General features: G+C 45.4%; 1 protein-coding gene and 1 long non-coding RNA gene across 4 annotated transcripts in view; one reads left to right on the forward strand and one right to left on the reverse strand.

The window, feature by feature from the left end:
- Positions 1-17,978, forward strand: part of SAMD12 (sterile alpha motif domain containing 12) — a 260,704-nt gene that overhangs the window by 32,874 nt on the left and 209,852 nt on the right. The gene's annotated exons all lie outside the window — the stretch shown is intronic.
- Positions 1-17,978, reverse strand: part of LOC142009152 (uncharacterized) — a 44,024-nt gene that overhangs the window by 19,273 nt on the left and 6,773 nt on the right. Inside the window, exon 2 of one of the 2 annotated variants that reach the window (XR_012644360.1) lies at positions 14,105-14,234. The exons of the other annotated variant lie outside the window; for it this stretch is intronic. This is a non-coding gene — a long non-coding RNA (uncharacterized LOC142009152). The remainder of the gene's footprint in view (positions 1-14,104; positions 14,235-17,978) is intronic. 2 annotated transcript variants of the gene reach the window in all.

The raw sequence follows: 17,978 nt of genomic DNA on the forward strand, positions 1-17,978 counted from the left end.
TGCTCAGGACGTTGCTGAATCCCCATCAATCAGCATTGACAACTATACGTTAGAGGTCGTCCACGAGTTCGTTTACCTCGGGTCCACCATCACTGACACCCTGTCGTTGGACACTGAGCTAAATAGGAGGATCGGAAAAGCGGCCACAACTCTGTCCAGACTCAGCAAGAGAGTGTGGAATAACAACAAGCTGTACACTCACACCAAAATGCAAGTCTGCAGAGCCTGCATCCTCAGCACCCTCCTTTATGGCAGCGAGACTTGGACCCTGTATGCCCACCAGGAAAAGAGGCTGAACATCTTCCACTTGCGCTGCCTCAGGCGCATCCTTGGAATATCATGGAAAGACAGAGTGACCAACACCGCCGTCCTCGAGCAAGCTGGAATCCCAACCATGCACACCCTCCTCAGGCAGCATCGGCTCCGCTGGCTTGGCCACGTCCACAGGATGAATGATGGAAGGATTCCAAAAGACCTCCTTTATGGTGAGCTAGCCTCTGGCAGAAAGACCTCCCGGACGCCCCCAGTTGCGCTACAAAGATGTCTGCAAGAGAGACCTCAGAGAGGTAGACATCGAGCTGGACAACTGGGAAGAACTAGCAGACGACCGCAGCAGATGGAGGCAGGGGTTACACAAGGGCCTTCAGAAGGGTGAGATGAAGATCAGACAGCTAGCAGAGGAGAAGCGAGTGCACAGAAAGCACAGTAAGGACTTGCCAGACACCCACCACATCTGCAAGAGATACAGCAAGGACTCTCACTCTCATGTGGGTCTTCATAGTCACAATAGACACTGTAAATGAAGTCCTCAGTTGAAACTATAAAGGGCGCGATCCATAGTCTATGCAGACTGAAGGATGCCTACTACTAGTAGCATCCTTCAGTCTACGTAAACATTGGATTGTGCCCTTCGTAGTTCTGTTTCGTATCCTCATTTGCAGTGTCGGCTGTGACTGTGAAGACCCACACGAGAGTGACAGTCCTTGCTGCATCTGTTGCATATGTAATGGGTATCTGGCAGGTCCTTGCTGTGCTTTCTGTGGGCTCGCTTCTCCTTTGCTAGCTGTCTGATCCTCAACTCACCCTTCTGAAGGCCCTTGTGTAGTTCCTGACTCCATCTGCTGCAATCGTCTGCCAGCTCCTCCCAGCTGTCTGGCTTGATGTCTACTTCCCTGAGGTCTCGCAAACATCTTGGTAGCACAGCTGGGGGCGTCTGGGAGGTCTTTTGCCAGAGGCAAGCTCGCCATACAGGATGTCTTTTGGGATCCTTCCATCATTCATCCTGTGGACGTGGCCAAGCCAGCAGAGCTGCTGCTGCCTGAGGAGGGTGTGCATAGTTGGGATTCTAGCTTGCTCAAGGACGGTAGTGTTGGACACTCTGTCCTTCCACAATATTCCAAGGATGCGCCTGAGGCAGCGCAAGTGGAAGACGTTCAGCCTCTTTTCCTGGCGGGCATACAGGGTCCAATTCTCACTGCCGTAAGGGAGGGTGCTGAGGATGCAGGCTCTGTAGAGTTGCATTTTGGTGTGAGTGTACAGCTTGTTGTTGTTCCACAGTCTCTCGCTGAGTCTGGACAGAGTTGTGGCTGCTTTACCGATCCTCCTATTTAGCTCAGTCTCCAAGGACAGGGTGTCAGTGATGGTGGACCCGAGGTAAACGAACTCATGGACGACCTCTAACATATAGTTGTCAATGCTGATTGAAGGAGAAACAGCAACGTCCTGAGCAAGTACATTTGTCTTCTTTAGGCTGATGGAGAGCCCAAAGTCCTTGCATGCTTTGGAGAACTGATCCAGCAGCTTCTGAAGCTGGTCTTCTGTGTGTGACATGACAGCAGCATCATCTGTGAACAGCATATCTCTGATGAGGACTTCCCGCAGCTTAGATTTAGCTTTCAGCCTTGCAAGATTAAACAGTTTCCCATCAGATCTTGTGTACAGCAAGATGCCCTCTGTTGAAGATCCAAAGGCATGCTGTTGATGCAAAGCATATTATAATGTGCCATCGTATTGGACAGTTCCTCTCATGTCTTTGTGGAAAGACTGGATCATCTTGAGTAACCGTGGCAGACATCCTATCTTGTGGAGCACTTTGAACAGTCCATCCCTGCTGACCAAGTCGAAGGCCTTGGTTAGGTCGATGAAGGCAATATAGAGTGGCTTCCTCTGCTCCCTGCATTTCTCCTGCAGCTGCCTCAGAGTGAAGACAATGTCGACGGTAGATCTCTCTGTGCGGAATCCGCACTGTGATTCAGGATACACCCTCTCAGCAATCTTTTGGAGTCTGCCAAGGATGACGCGAGCAAACAGTTTACCAGTGATGCTTAGGAGGGAGATTCCATGGTAATTGTTGCAGTCGCTTCTGTCTCCTTTGTTCTTATACAAGGTTATGATGTTAGCATCACGCATGTCCTGTGGAACCTCTCCCTCTCTCCAGCACAGGCACAGTAGCTCATGTAGGGGTTCCAGGAGAGTGTCTGTGGCACACTTGATTACCTCTGGTGGTATACCATCCTGGCCTGGGGCCTTTTCCTACTGCAATGTTGTTGATGGCTTTCTTCAGTTCATCCACAGTCGGTTCCTGGTCCAGTTCGTTCATTACTGGTAGGAGCTTGACGGCATCGAGGGGTGTATCAACCACAACGTTCTCACATGAGTACAGCTCAGAGTAGTGCTCAACCCAGAGCTCCATCTGTTTGGCTTTGTCAGTGATGACATCACCAGATTTGGATTTCAGAACTGCCATCTTGTTCTGGGTGGGTCCTAATGCCTTCTTCATACCCTCGTACATTCCTCTGAGATTACCAAAGTCAGCACTGGTCTGGATGCTGCTGCATAGCTCGAGCCAGTAGTTGTTGGCACAGCTCCTGGCCGTCTGCTGTACTGTTTTTCTGGCTGCTCTGAGCGCTTGCAGGGTATTCTGGCTTGGCGAACGTTTATACTGCAGGAGCGCAGCATGCTTTTTTTCAATGGCTGGAATCATCTCATCGGACTTAGCTTCGAAGCAGTCATTTGTGTTTCTAGCTCTTCTTCCAAACACCAACAAGGCCGTGTTGTACATTGTATCCCTCAGATGCTGCCATCTGAATGTCACATCGGCATCCCCAGGGTTGCTGTGCAGATTGTCCTCGAGGGTTGCTCTGAACTTTTCAGGTCTCTCTGAGTTATCCATCTTTCTGGCATCGATGCAGGGCCTTCCAGTTGGTTTAGAGCGGTGCAGCTTCTTGGGAATCGCCTTGAGTTTGGAGCAAACTTATGAGTGATCTGTATCGCAGTCAGCACTATGATAGCTGCGTGTCAGGAGGACGTTTTTGAGGTTATTACGCCTAGTGATGACCACATCTAGTTGATGCCAGTGCTTCAAGCGTGGGTGTCTCCACGACACTCTGTGCTGTGGCTTGGTTTGGAAAAATGTGTTTGTGATGCACAGATTGTGGTACGTGCAAAGTTCGAGAAGACGCTGACCATTTTCATTCATTTTTCCCACACCAATGTGGCCTAAGCAGTAAGGCCACGAGTCATGATCAGCTCCAACTCTCGCATTGAACTCACCCAGAATGTACAGTTGTTTGCGAGCAGGTATTTGCGCTATGGCATCACTAAGCACGTCATAAAACTTGTCTTTTACTTCCGGTGTGGCGTACAGGGTTGGGGCGTAAGCGCTGATCAGGTGGACAGGACTGGCGCGAGTTTGAAGTATGACCTGAAGGAGTCTTTCTGATCCACCCGTGACTAATTCCACCATTTGTAGAAGGGTGTTTCTGATGGCGAAGCCAACAGCATGCTCCTTGGGTTCTTCTCGGGCTTTACCCTGACAGAAAAAGGTGTAGTCCTTTTCCTTTAGAGATCCCGAATCTGCGAGACGTGTCTCTTGCAGAGCAGCAATGTCAACTTGGAGCCTCTTCAGTTCCTTATTGATGACAGCGGTCTTTCGGGTGTCGCTGATGTCCTGAAGATCTTCAGTCAGACCTGTCAGCATGGTCTTCACATTCCAGCAAGCAAGCTTAAAACTTCGATGGTTTCGTTTTCTTGTAGATTTTCGTATTGGTTTGTCTGGTGCTCAGCTTTCAGGTCACTTGTCAGGTTTGGGAACCTTAAGCTTCACGCACCCAGTGAGGCAGGTGAACTGTGGCGGGACAGTACCCTATTGGCTGGGGGCTGCCCAGCTTGAGGCGGGTGGTGACTGTCCAGTGAGATGCAACGATCTCTCCCACCATCGGAGGCAACCCCTGGCGCTCGTTCTCTACACCAATCGAGCAAGAGCTTATAACCGGTATCTGTTACCTCCCGTGTTGGTTCAACGCTGTTAGTGATGCTGGAATACCTCTCCAGGCGCGAGCTTGGGTGATTATTGGGACCCTGGGCTGCCCAGACACCATTGTTCCCCTCTCAGCTTTACTGATATAGTCCAAAGGAGAGGATAACCTCTACGTCTGGTACCAGCTCAGCTGCAGGAGTTGCCGGGTCAATGCCAGAAGTTGGCACAGAACTGCCTTAGGACTCCCCTCCAGATTTTCTGTCAGGGTTTACTCCCTTAACCTTGCTCCTTTCCAGGATAACCCACAAGGCAGTGGGGCATGGAGAACATGGGTACGGTCCCACTACCTCTTGCACCTCCCTGGCGCCACATGTCCCCAAAGCTCCTTGTGACGACCACCTTGCCTCCCCAGGACCCTCCTCCCCACCCCTCTGCCTCTCACTGGCTACCATCACCCCCCAGATCCTCCCTCCCTGTCCCCTTTTTCCCCCATCCACTCCCATGTCTCCCGACTGCACTACACTGCCCCCTATCAGTTCTCTTTGCCCCCAGGTCCCCCTTCCCCTGGCCTCTCAGCACCTGGCCACACGCTGCTGCAACCCCACATCCTCCAGGAAGGCGCCGATCTCGCAGCCCAGCCGCACCCTGGGTCCCAGCCAAAGCTACCAACTCTTCATCTGGCTATGGCTGTCCCTGGAGCCCCACACATCTGGTGCATTGTGTGCATGCAGGGAGCAAAGGACTGGGCCTGGAAGCCATGCAATCTGGGCCAGCACGCCGTAAGCAGCCTCCGTGGGTGCTGCCATCCTCACAGCTGCACCAGATGCCCCCAAACCACTTGCCCACCACTGACATCCCTCGATCTCGCCCCCCCGCTACTCATGTTGCAGCAGGTCCCTCAGCTCCAGCCAGCAGATGGGGATGATGCTGCCTCTTACACCTGAAGTAGTAACTAGCTCCCTCTAAGGTCCCCCTCTAAACTCCCTTCTCAAAACTCCCTCTTGTTAGCAACCACCCTGTTTGCATGCACCCGGTTGGCTTTAGAGCTCTGGCCTACCTGAGAGAGCCCCTCCCTCTGACTACTGCTCAGCCAATTGGCACGCAGCCTGAGCACATGGCCTTTCCTTTCAAACAAACAAACAGACAACTCAGCACTCCAAACACCAAATAAACAGACAAACCCAGGCCCAGAACCCCCAAACCCAGGCACCCACACACTTCAGAGAGCCACTTACCCAAAGGTGCTGTTGTTTGCCCCCTCTTTCCCCAGGAGAGCCCCTCTCAAAACTCCCTCCTGTTAGCAACCACCCTGTTCGCATGCCATGTGCTTTAAAATATCTGAGTACATTAAGGTAAGGCTATTTCGAAGCAGCATCTGTTAAGTTGATATTTACTCAGCTTTGGTGATGTGTAAGGATACCTTCATCTTCTATTTTAGAAGTGGATTTCCTCCTCTTACGCTTAATTTCTTGTCATAAATTGGAAGAGGCAAACAGACTTTCCTGCTTTAACACAATTAATTTCTCAACTTTGAATGAAATAGTCATTGAACTGAACCAGTTGAATAAACTGAAATGGAGAAAATAGTTTCTCCATCCCAGCAGCAGAAACTACTGCGGTCATAAGCTGGTTTTACCCTTCAACAAATTCTGATTCCAAGTGCCTAGTAAGTGACTTTGACCATTTTGGTGGTTTGACTCTTTTAAAACTTCGGCAGCAAACATTACCACTTGATAATTTTCAACATTTTATTTAACTAATTTTAATAGATTATGGTTGTGTCTACACTAGCCCAAAACTTGGAAATGGCCATGCAAATGGCCATTTTGAAGTTTACTAATGAAGCGCTGAAATACATATTCAGCGCCTCATTAGAATGCTGGCAGCCGCAGCACTTCGAAATTGATGCGGCTTGCTGCCGCATGGCTTGTCCAGATGGGGCTCCTTTTTGAAAGAACCCTGGCAACTTCGAAATCCCCTTATTCCTATCTGCTGTTAGGAAGGATGTGGATACACTGGAGAGGGTCCAGCGGAGAGCGACCAAAATAATTAGGGGCCTGGAGCGTAAGACTTACGAAGAAAGGTTGAGGGAGTTGGGACTGTTTAGTCTGCAGAACAGAAGACTGAGGGTGGACTTGATAACAGCCTTCAACTTAGTGAAGGGAGGCTGCAAAGAGGTTGGAAAGAGGCTGTTCACAGTGGTCACAGATGGCAGAACACGGAACAATGGTCTCAAGTTGCGGTTGGAAAGGTCCAGGTTGAACACTAGGAAAAACTTTTTCACTAGGAGGGTGGTGAAACATTGGAATGGTCTACCCAGGGAAGTAGTGGAGTCTTCATCCCTGGAGGTGTTTAAATCTCACCTCGACAAAGCCCTGGTGGGGCTGATCTGATGGATTTAGTCCTGCATAGAGCAGGGGGCCGGACTCGATGGGTTTTTTAGGTCTCTTCCAGCTCTGTTGTTCTATGAGTCTATGAATAAGGGGATTTTGAAGTCGCCAGGGCCCTTTTGAAAAGGAGCCCTATTTGGACAAGCTGCGTGGTGGCAAGCCGCATCAATTTCAAAGTGCCGAGGCTGCTGGCATTCTAATGAGGCGCTGTATATATATTTCAGCACTTCATTAGTAAACTTTGAAATGGCCATTTGCATGGCCATTTCGAAGTTTTGGGCTAGTGTAGACACAGCCTATAGCATGCAAAGAGATTGTCATTTCAAGTTTAATTTTAAATATATTTATATTAAACATAAACCTGTGTTTTAATTCCAATGTTGAAGTCTGATTTAAATTTTTAAAATGGAATTTTTTTTCTACCTTTTGGGGATTTTTTTTAAAAATCCATTTGTTATACTTGCCCCATTTAAGGGTGAATTGATCAGATCTCACATGGGTCTAGACTGGTGGCCAGTGTATGTCCTAAAACAATCCAGAAGAGTTTTTATTTACTGGACATTCTCACTTTTAAGATTTTCCTTTGTGAAAAAGTGACAGAGTAAAAATACTAATGGGATAGCCCCAGGATAGTCCTGCAAGCCTGAAACATAGGCCATCTGGGTGGGGTTAGCAAACATTTCACTGGAGTCCATGGCTACGTCTACACGTGAAGCCAACATCGAAATAGGCTATTTCGATGAATAACGTCTACACGTCCTCCAGGGCTGGCAACGTCGATGTTCAACTTCGACGTTGCGCGGCACCACATCGAAATAGGCGCTGCGAGGGTACGTCTACACGCCAAAGTAGCACACATCGAAATAAGGGTGCCAGGCACAGCTGCAGACAGGGTCACAGGGCAGACTCAACAGCAAGCCGCTCCCTTAAAGGGCCCCTCCCAGACACAGTTGCACTAAACAACACAAGATACACAGAGCTGACAACTGGTTGCAGACCCTGTGCCTGCAGCATGGATCCCCAGCTGCCGCAGCAGCAGCCAGAAGCCCTGGGCTAAGGGCTGCTGCCCACGGTGACCATAGAGCCCCGCAGGGGCTGGAGAGAGAGCATCTCTCAACCCCCCAGCTGATGGCCACCATGGAGGACCCGGCAATTTCGACGTTGCGGGACGCGGATCGTCTACACGGTCCCTACTTCGACGTTGAACGTCGAAGTAGGGCGCTATTCCGATCCCCTCATGAGGTTAGCGACTTCGACGTCTCGCAGCCTAACGTCGAAGTTAACTTTGAAATAGCGCCCGACGCGTGTAGCCGCGACGGGCGCTATTTCGAAGTTAGTGCCGCTACTTCGAAGTAGCATGCATGTGTAGACACAGCTCATGGGTGGCATGAGAGTTTCATTAGAGCCCCAATTAGCTTTGTTTCAAATAGCTAATTTCATAACATAAAATCCTAGAGGAAGTAAATTTAATGTGAACTTTCTTCCTTTATTAATGATAGTTATAGTAACACACATGACCTCTTCCTGCAACAGTCTTTAAAAAAGGTAGTTACAGAATCAGAGTCTGTAGTAGCTGGTCTGAGTACTGACAAGGTCCCAGAATTTTTTTCAGTTTGGTATGTACTATACTGTGGTCGAGTCGACATTACATTTTAAGGGAATATGGCTCCCTACTGTCTCACTTTGAGGTTGTTCGTAATCTGTAGCACTTAGCTGTTCTTGCTACTATCTTCATTTTAAATGTTGTGCTTTTCTTTTAACACACAGTTAGAAGCTTGTGCATCTTCAGCCTTTCAGTGTGTCTAAACTGGAGGACTGAAATGCTTGTATGAACATCTTTTTCTCTCTCAACATTCCCTTGAATTTGCTGGTACAGTGGCGGAATACTTTTGATTAAATATGAGTCAAGGAAGAGAGTTTGTTTGACTTAGCCAGAAAATATTTTAGATAAGCCCTCCAAACTCTACACAAGGAAGGAATGCAATTTGTTTACAAAATAACTGTCAGACCTGTGCATTCAAATGAAGAAAATCTCAACAAAAAAGGAAAAAAAAAGCTTTCAGATTTTGGAACTACAGGTTTCTCTCCATGTAAAGACTTGCATCTGAAATGACTGATAAGAGTACAGAAATAGTCACATTATAATATTAGACTAAAGAGAAATATTATTATATTATAGTGTTATTATTTCATTGTGGCTGATTAGTCTAAGGAGCCAGACTCAAGATGCTGTCTTTTGTTTGTAGGGTTTTCTGGTCTTTGAAGGAGGTGTGGGTTCAAATTCCACTCCTGGTAATGAGTTCAGTTTGTGTGGAGGAATAGCTCACTGGTTTGATCATTGGCCTTATTAAAGTTGTGAGCTCAGTCCTTGAGGAGGCCATTTAGGGGCCAAGGCAAATAAATTTGAAAAACAGAAAACCTGCAGGGTCCTCAAGTCCTGCTGTGAGTGCAGGGGACTGGACTCCATGATCTCTTGAGGTCCCTTGCAGCTCTGTGAGATATGTATCTCTCTCTCTCTCTTATATATATATATGTAGGCATCCTTCAGTCTGCATAGACTATGGATCGCGCCCTTTAAAGTTTCAATTGAGGACTTCATTTACAGCGTCTATTGTGACTATAAAGACCCAAACGAGAGTGACAGTCCTTGCTGCATCTCTTGCAGATGTAGTGGGTGTCTGGCGAGTCCTTATTGTGCTTTCTGTGCGCTCGCTTCTCCTCTGCTAGCTGTCTGATCTTCAACTCGCCCTTCTGAAGGCCCTTGTGTAACCCCTGCCTCTATCTGCTGCGGTCGTCTGCTAGATCTTCCCAGTTGTCCAGCTCGATGTCTACCTCTCTGAGGTCTCTCTTGCAGACATCTTTGTAACACAACTGGGGGCGTTTGGGAGGTCTTTAGCTCACCATAAAGGAGGTCTTTTGGAATCCTTCCATCGTTCATCCTGGTGTTCATGACTCTGGCCTCTGTGTGTGTGTGTGTGTGTACACTAGTGTGAAAACACAGCATGGACTCTGGTTATTCTGTTTTGAACAGTGAAACAGAAACATGCAATGACCTCTGCCAACATGAAATAACCCTTTTTTGTAATTTGGTATTTGGTCCACTTGATGTGAATATCATTAAAAAAAATCTATCAATTCTATCAGCCATATACCAAATATCAGTTCAAAACTTCAATCAGAAATAGCTAGGAGAAAAAGAAAGATGGTGGTGTCTCTCTTCTATTGAGCAGTAGAAAGTTTCCTGGACTTTGTGGTTAGGTTCTTTGTTGAGTAGAAATCTGGTGACATGGAGTATAGGTATATGTTCATAGTGTCATGTGTTTACTTTACACTATGGTTGTGTGTTTTGCTTTGTACACAACTAACATAATTTGTTGAAACCTCACAGCACAGTAGAGCCGAATAACTGTGACAACAGAGAATTCCTAGCTGTATATGAAAGGGTGTTAGTGCCTTCTGAAACTATAGTCACAGTAAGGTGCCTTATTTTTGAGCTATGTATTCCTTGAGGTGAGTTATTTTACAGTTAAGAACTTAAGAATGGCCATGTTGGGTCAGAACAAAGGTCCATTTACCCTAGTATATTGTGTTCTGATAGCAATGAGTAACTGGTGCACCCGAAAGAATGAACAGAACAGGTGATCATGAAGTGATCCATTCTCTGTCATTCGTTTCCATTTTCTGGCAAACAGAAGTTAGGGACATCATCCCTGCCCATACCGGGTAATAGCCATTGATGGACCTATTCTCCATGAATTTATCCAGTTCTTTTTTAAACCCAGTGTCAGTCTTGGCCCTCAAAACATCCTGTGGCAAAGATTCCCAACAGCGTGCACAGTATTCAATGGATTGATATAGAGGCACAGACATACAATGGATTGATATAGAGGCAGTATGATATTTTCTGTCTTGTTATTTCTCTTTCTTAATGATTCCCAACATTCCTTTAGCTTTTTTACTGTCACTGCATGTTGTGCATGTGTTTTTGGAGAACTATCCATGATGATGCCAAGATCTTTATTGAGTAGTAACAGCTAATTGAGACCCCATCATTTAATATGAATATAACAAGTTACATTTTCCCAGGTGCATTATTTTGCATTTATCAGCATTGAATTTCATCTGGCATTTTGTTACCCAGGCACCTGGTTTTGTGGGATCCTTTTGCAGCTCTTTTTTGGTTTGCCTGAGACTTAGCAATCTTGAGAAGTTTTGTATCATCTGTGAATTTTGCCGCCTTACAGTTTACTCCTCATTCCAGATCATTTAGGAATATGCTGAATAAGACTGGGCCCAGAACAATCTCCTGGGGGACACCATTATTCACTTGTCTCCATTCTGAAAACCGGCCATTTATATCTACCCTTTGTTTCCTATCTTTTAACTAGGTACCAATTTGTGAGCAGACCTCCTCATGCACTATCACTCACTCACTAGTCTAGAGAATCTGCTTGCTACACTCTGCCTTAGTGCAGCTGGACTGGGGAAGGTATGTCAGGCTCTTATTCTTTAGACGGATGGGTGTTAGTATGTTTCCTAGAATATGTGAGAGTAGCTTGGATCTGGATGGGGCTCTTCGCAACACCCAGTTCAGACCTGTGTCTAAGAGCCCCAGTTGGTTGGTCTTTGTATCTGTGTTTGTTGTGAGTTATATTGGGGCAGTGCCTAGGAGATGTAGTCACAGATCAGGATCCCAATAGTCTAAGTTCTGGACAAACACTGAACAAAAAGATGGTGCTTGCATCGACAAGTTTACAAAGTATAAGACAAAAGACAATAGGTGGAGACAAACAGATGGGGGACCATAAAGAAACAATGAGCCAATCTATATCTGTGTGGTTTCCGTTCTCCTGCCAAGGCAATCAAAGGGAAATCTTGGTGTTTGTATTCTTCCCCATAATACTAATCTGGGTTTGTGCTGACAAAGAGCTTTTATTGTATATGCTGCAGGAGTGATTAGTAAGCATATAAACAGTAAAAAGCAAAGGTGACAATGCTATCGAAATAAGCTTCAAGCTTCATTCTCTTTGTAATATTTCCACTGTAGACAAATGAAGACATAAAATCACTTTTAAAAGCTGAATTTCCTCTCTGGGAAAAAGAGTACATAGTTTAAAAGTGACTTTGTGTGTGGGTGTGTGTGTGTCTGGAAATTGGTTACATAAACTATGCACATGAATGCTATAGTTATTTTTCTGCTGCTGTTTTTTGCTTCACTGTGAAGCTGCCTGACAAAGCCATCCAAAGACGGTTTCCTGCTTTGACGCTGCTTTAAATGGGGTCGCAGATATGGCTTCAGGAATAAATCAGTATTTTGATGACACAATTGCCTTGATGAGGAAGAAAAATATAAAATTGCCTTTAAAATATAAAATCCTGATTAAAAGGGATTATGCTTTTACAATCAAGACATAGTAAAGAACCAATTTAATGCTTAAAATAGGAAAGCAGTTTAATGCTTCACTGCTGGCACTTCACCCACTCCCAGCAAATCACCTCATCTGTATTATAACAATAGCTCCACTAATCTGCAAAGTCCTTTCACTGGGCACCCCTTACAAAACTGATTAGCAGTTACAATAGCACACCTTTTAAAATGGTAAACAGTTTTTTTTTCCATTTCTCTTTTGAAAATGGTTTTAGTTGCTTATCATCATTTGTGAAATCCCTCTCCGAGTGAGAAAAGGGTCCTGGAAATACCTAGGTTCAAGAGCAATAAAGGGCATTTCCTGGTACTTAGTATAACTTTGGCCTGGATTTGACCAGCTTGTTGCTTCCACTTCTGGTAAATGTGAAGGTCTCAAGAATGAATTAATCTAACATAAAAAGTCTTGTAATAGGGCATGCAACTCAGTGTCTATGGAGTGTCCCATGACTAAACTTGATAGCTAACCTATAAATTATACTTTTAAAAAATAATGAGGGTTTCACTTTCTTAGACTTGTGTTTGTTACTGACGCCTGGTCTGTGGCGGTAAATCAATCTGAGCTGCACTTCTCCAGAAATCCACATACCTAGATTAATTTACCACTGTGTCTACACTGTGCTGTCTCCGGGTGGCTTGACTGGTCCTTCTCCATGTGGTGGAGCACAGAACACCCAGATTAGTGGGTCTGTCCCATGAAAGCTCATCACTGAATAAATCATTCTGTTAGTCTTTAAAGTGCTACATTTCTGCTGTTTTGTTTTGTTAGGATACAGACTAACACAGCTGCTCCTTTTGTCACCATAAGGAAGGAATTGTCATTCTGTGGAAAATGTTGCCAAATTTGACTTTTTCCCATTATCCTCCTTGCCATGCCCCACCACTAGCCACACACACACACTCTTCTGAAATTCTGTCAGTACTAATTGACATGCTAACTTCTGGCCTCACAATGTAGCCTGATTTGTAGATTATGTATTAATTGTATGGATTACTTAAGAATTCCCAGTTGTCACTTGCAGGGTTGCCAGGTTCCTGTCCCAAGATTAGGTCCAGGATTATTAAAATTACTATGTTATTGGGATCCCCAAAAAGCACAGTTGCAACACTCACACATACATATCCTTCTGTAGTTGCTAATATATTAATTAAATTCTTGTAAAGTCACAGCCAGCCCAACTCAGGAAAGTAGGTGGAGAAATACAGAAAGTACATGTGAACATGCGTACTTACACTATCTCTTGGAAAGCAACCAGAAATATTAGCCATTATTTTCCTTATCACCATCACCTTTCTCCTCGTTCCAAATGTCCATCATTCTGGCACCTCCCAAAGGCGCTCTCTCTCTCTCCTCCTGAGCACAGGCTGGGATACAGCTTAACACATCTAATACATGTTCATTAGGGGTTTCTCCTCTCTTTCTTATTTGCATTGGCTCATAATATTAATGTAAGGTGTCCTCGTACTATTTTATATATTTATATTTATATTAGAAGGAGGACACTTTACATTAATATGGTGAGTCAATGCAAATAAGAGAAGAGAAACCCCTAATATCAATTAGTTGCCATGCCACTCTTGTGGTTGGATGTTCTTTCCAAAAGATGGTGTTAGCTCAGCTTTCTTTGGTTGGCTAGTATCACTATGGACAAAATTTCTCTTTACTATTTCAGGTTCCCGCAAGTTTATGGATTACTATTGAGCTATTTATCTGTGACAAAGTTCATTGGCCTCAAGCTTTGTGCTAACTGTTGAAGCCAATGTCTTACAGGAATACAGGCCTGTAAGTTCCTTGCATTATTGCTGAGTATAATAAAAGCAAGACTTTGGATATAGTAAAGGCGAGCTAGCCCTACGGGCTGCAGGAAGACATCTTTATTCATTACAGTAGTTTAAGCACACGCAATGAGACTGAGGAAGATGCTTGATGTTATGTGCTTAAGTGGTGTCCTGAATATTGATGCAGTTAGGCATGTGTTACTGAACGAGGGGTCAAATTCCATGTCTGAAAAAGCGATAAACTGAGCTTACCTGCTGTGAATCATCTCTAGATAATTTGCATAAATAACATTCACCAGATAACATTCTTTATCTTAGTGTGGGTAGAGACTGAATGATTGACGGAAGTTGCGCCAGTGTTTAAACAAACAATAAATGACCGCTGTTGATAAAAGAGAAATGGAAAGAGTGATATAACAGGAAGTAAAAAACTAAAAATGACAAGAGTGATTCTAACTCATCAATTTACTAAGTATGATGGCTGACTAAGCTATTGAATCTCTCTGTTAAAAGCTGGCAGTAATGATGAAAGTGTGCTGAATTTAAATAAACGGTTTAAAATGCCTCAACATAAGTTAAAAGGGTTTTGCCTTGTTCTGTTGCTTCATAGGTGACATGCCAACATCTTCACTAGTTTGTAGGTACGTATTTGGAATTCTTACCTTCCTTTCTGAAACCTAGTCTCAGTTTCTTGTCCTTTGCACATTTGCTTTCAGTGCCCACTCGTTGATCCCCCTTCATGTAGGTTGCACACAGCATGTTCTCCACTGAAATCCATAACTTCCACCAGATGAGACTCAATCCCATAATATCTAATCCATCTAATGTCTATCATACAGGTGGCCAAACCGCAGCCCTCAAGCTGCATAAAGCTCTCTGATCAATGAAATGTGGCTCATTCTTGGAGCTGCACGTCCAGACTGCTCACTCTGTGCATGTGCCCCACCGCTTGGAGGGTGAAGTGTGTGGCAGCAGTGGCAGCTCTGGCGAGTCCAGTCATAATGGGCATTGGGTTAGAGCAGGGAGACGGGTACCTGGGGGTGGGGATGGGGGATTGGGTTAGAGGATGTGGGGAGTAGAGGAGAGGCTTTAGTAGCCAATCAGTGGACTATATTTTGTGTACTATCTATTTAGAAAGATAGATAAAAATAAATATATAATACATTGCTCTTTGCACTCTAGCCACTGCTGTTTTGGCTCTTGGTCTCCAACTGGTTGGCTACCCCGGTCATGCTAATTGCCATAACATGTAGGCTATGTATGGATTTCATAATATCGGCATTGACTTGTCAGACAACAGTGATTTTTGCGTGTACATGGCCTATAAAGTTCTGCTTCAAATGTATGTGAACTAAGAAAATATAGTTAGAGATGTCTGCCAGAAATATCCAGAAAAGACTTGGATTTCTGTTGGGTATGTCTACACAGCAAAAAGGGTCCCGTGGCAATAAGTTTCAGAACTCAGGTCAGCTGACCTTGAACTTGCATGACTCATGATACTGTCAGGATTTTTAACACCTTTGGACACAATTGTCCCCATGGGCCAGGGAAAACATGCCTTTGGTTGTGTAAAATCAATGCAGACACATGACATTCTAAAGTGTCACAGGCTGCCATTTGGCAGCATTACCAACGGTCACTTTTTGTCAGTTGGTTTCACCAGTAACCTGAACTCATAAACAGGTATTTGAATCAAAGGCCTCTGATTGGGTGACACCTGGAGTTTCCAGAACCTTCCCTGAATCAGAGGACCTTGTTGAAAACCGCGTAAATATGATAATCATGTCATGAATGATTCATGAGACTGCTCTATATAAGCAGAGCTCACTCAGGGCTCTCTCTCTTTCACTCACTCACTCCAGTAGGGTGCTGACAGCAGAAAGGTGTGGCTGCACAGAGCTGAGCTGAATCACTCTTGGTGTGGCTCCATAGCAGCGTCCACCTGACTGAAATCACTTCTGGTGTGACTGCACAGCAGCGTCCACCTAGCTGAATCACTGAGCGAAATCACTCTTGGTGTGGCTGCCTAGGCAGTGTCCACCAGAGCTAAAATCACTGACAGCACTGCCACACCACTGCTGTGTCAGCAGCCCAGAGCGCTGCCTTTACCACCTGAGGCGCAAGATTTCTCGCTGCCACCGCTTCCTAGCAGCAGCTCTCCCTCAGCGCTCTCAAAAAATCATCTCTTCACAGCACTATCAGGGAGCAGCAAGTGGCCTCACGGGGAAGTGACCGGGTGGCGAACTGGCCCACCTCACGGTGGGTACTGCGAACCCGGTCACGGAACCTGGGGCTGCCATCTTGTCTTCACCAGCTGCTACCTACAACTCCATCGGATAGGACCTCGACTTACCTGATTGTGACTACTACAACTGGACTTGACACGTAAACTCTACCCTCTAACACTGAACGGGACACTAGCCTGGGACACCGGGACCCTCTGTGAGGGAGCGGGGGTTGCTCCTCCGTTGTTCACCCTCCCTGACGGGGGAGGGGAAGTACCTGGGGGCCTGACCCCTGAGGCCGGGCCTGAAAGCCCAGGCTGGGATATCACTTTGACTATTTTAAAACCACATTTAATTAATAGCTCATATTGTTGTTATTATTCATTTATACAGTATCGTTAGCGTTTATTATAGTAGTAGTGTTATCACAATCATTGTTTCTAATAAGGCGAAGGCTTGACCTTCTTCCCCCCTCTTACCTAACCCATCTCTATATATAGATATAAATAAATATTGCAGGTGTAGGCATAGCCACCCTGCCTCCCCAATCACTGTTCACCCTAAGGGACCTGAGGAAGAGCCTATTGCCTCCCAGGTATCCTCTAGTTAGGCTTACTGGAGTAGCGGGGGCCCCCCAAAAAGAGGGACAGCCCTGACAGCCTCCTAGCCCTAACCCCTTGGGGCAGGCTAGCACCCTGCCCCCAGTAGGGGTGAGGCCAGCAACCTCACCCCTCCTTTCTAAAGGGAACAGTGGGGATCTAAAACCCATTATTCCTGATTATACTTACCCATACTCACTATCCTAATTTACCTTTTTTGCCTTCCGGTAAAATAAAATCTAAAGACATCTGTCAGGAATCAGCAAGGACACAATGTTCATTGTAAGTTTATAAGTTAGCCATTTAGAGTTGATACATTTTAAATTTAATGGTGTTCCTCAAATAAAAATTTCAGTTACTTTGTTTTAACTTTAACCCTTGTCCTGGTCTCTTTGTCTCTGCCAGCCACTTCCTTCCAGGAGGCCTTAGTGGAGACCAGAGCGTACCGGGGTGGCACTCTCCTGTCTTGGGGTTGCTGCAGGGTTCTGGTTCAGGTCCTGGGACCTGTGAACAGGAAGTTCACGCCCTCCTTGTTCAGGGACTCATTTAGATACCCATATTAATAACCTGTCTGTCAAGAGAGTCCCGTCAGATACCATGTTAAAAATAGTAACAGAGAGGAAGCCGTGCTAGTCTATACACTATCAAAACAAAAAGCAGTCAAGTAGCACTTTAAAGACTAGCAAAATAGTTTATTAGGTGAGTTTTAATGGGACAGACCCACTTCTTCAGACCATAGCCAGACCAGACCAGACTCAATATTTAAGGCACAGAGAACCAAAAACAGTAAGCAAGGAGGACAAATCAGAAAAAGATAATCAAGGTGAGCAAATCAGAGAGTGGAGGGGTGGGGGGAAGGTCAAGAATTAGATTGAGCCAAGTATGCAGACGAGCCCCTATAGTGACTCAGAAAGTTCCCATCACAATTTAAACCATGCATTAATGTGCCGAATTTGAATATAAAAGCCAGCTCGGCTGCTTCTCTTTACAGAATTGTGCGATAATTCTTCTTCAGTAACACACATACCTTTAGGTCATTGACAGAATGCCCTAGTCCATTAAAATGTTGACTAACTGGTTTGTGGATCTGGAGTGTTTTGATGTCTGTTTTGTGCCTGTTGACCCTTTGTCTAAGGGAGTTAGAAGTCTGTCCAATATACAAAGCATCTGAGCATTGTTGGCACATGATGGCATATTTGATGTTAGTAGAGGAGCATGAGGAAGTGCCCGTGATTCTGTGAGTAACCTGGTTAGGTCCAATGATGGTATTTCCAGAGAAGATATGTGGACAAAGCTGGCAGC

The sequence above is a fragment of the Carettochelys insculpta genome, chromosome 2 (genome assembly GCF_033958435.1).
Source record: "Carettochelys insculpta isolate YL-2023 chromosome 2, ASM3395843v1, whole genome shotgun sequence".
NCBI lineage: Eukaryota > Metazoa > Chordata > Testudines > Carettochelyidae > Carettochelys > Carettochelys insculpta.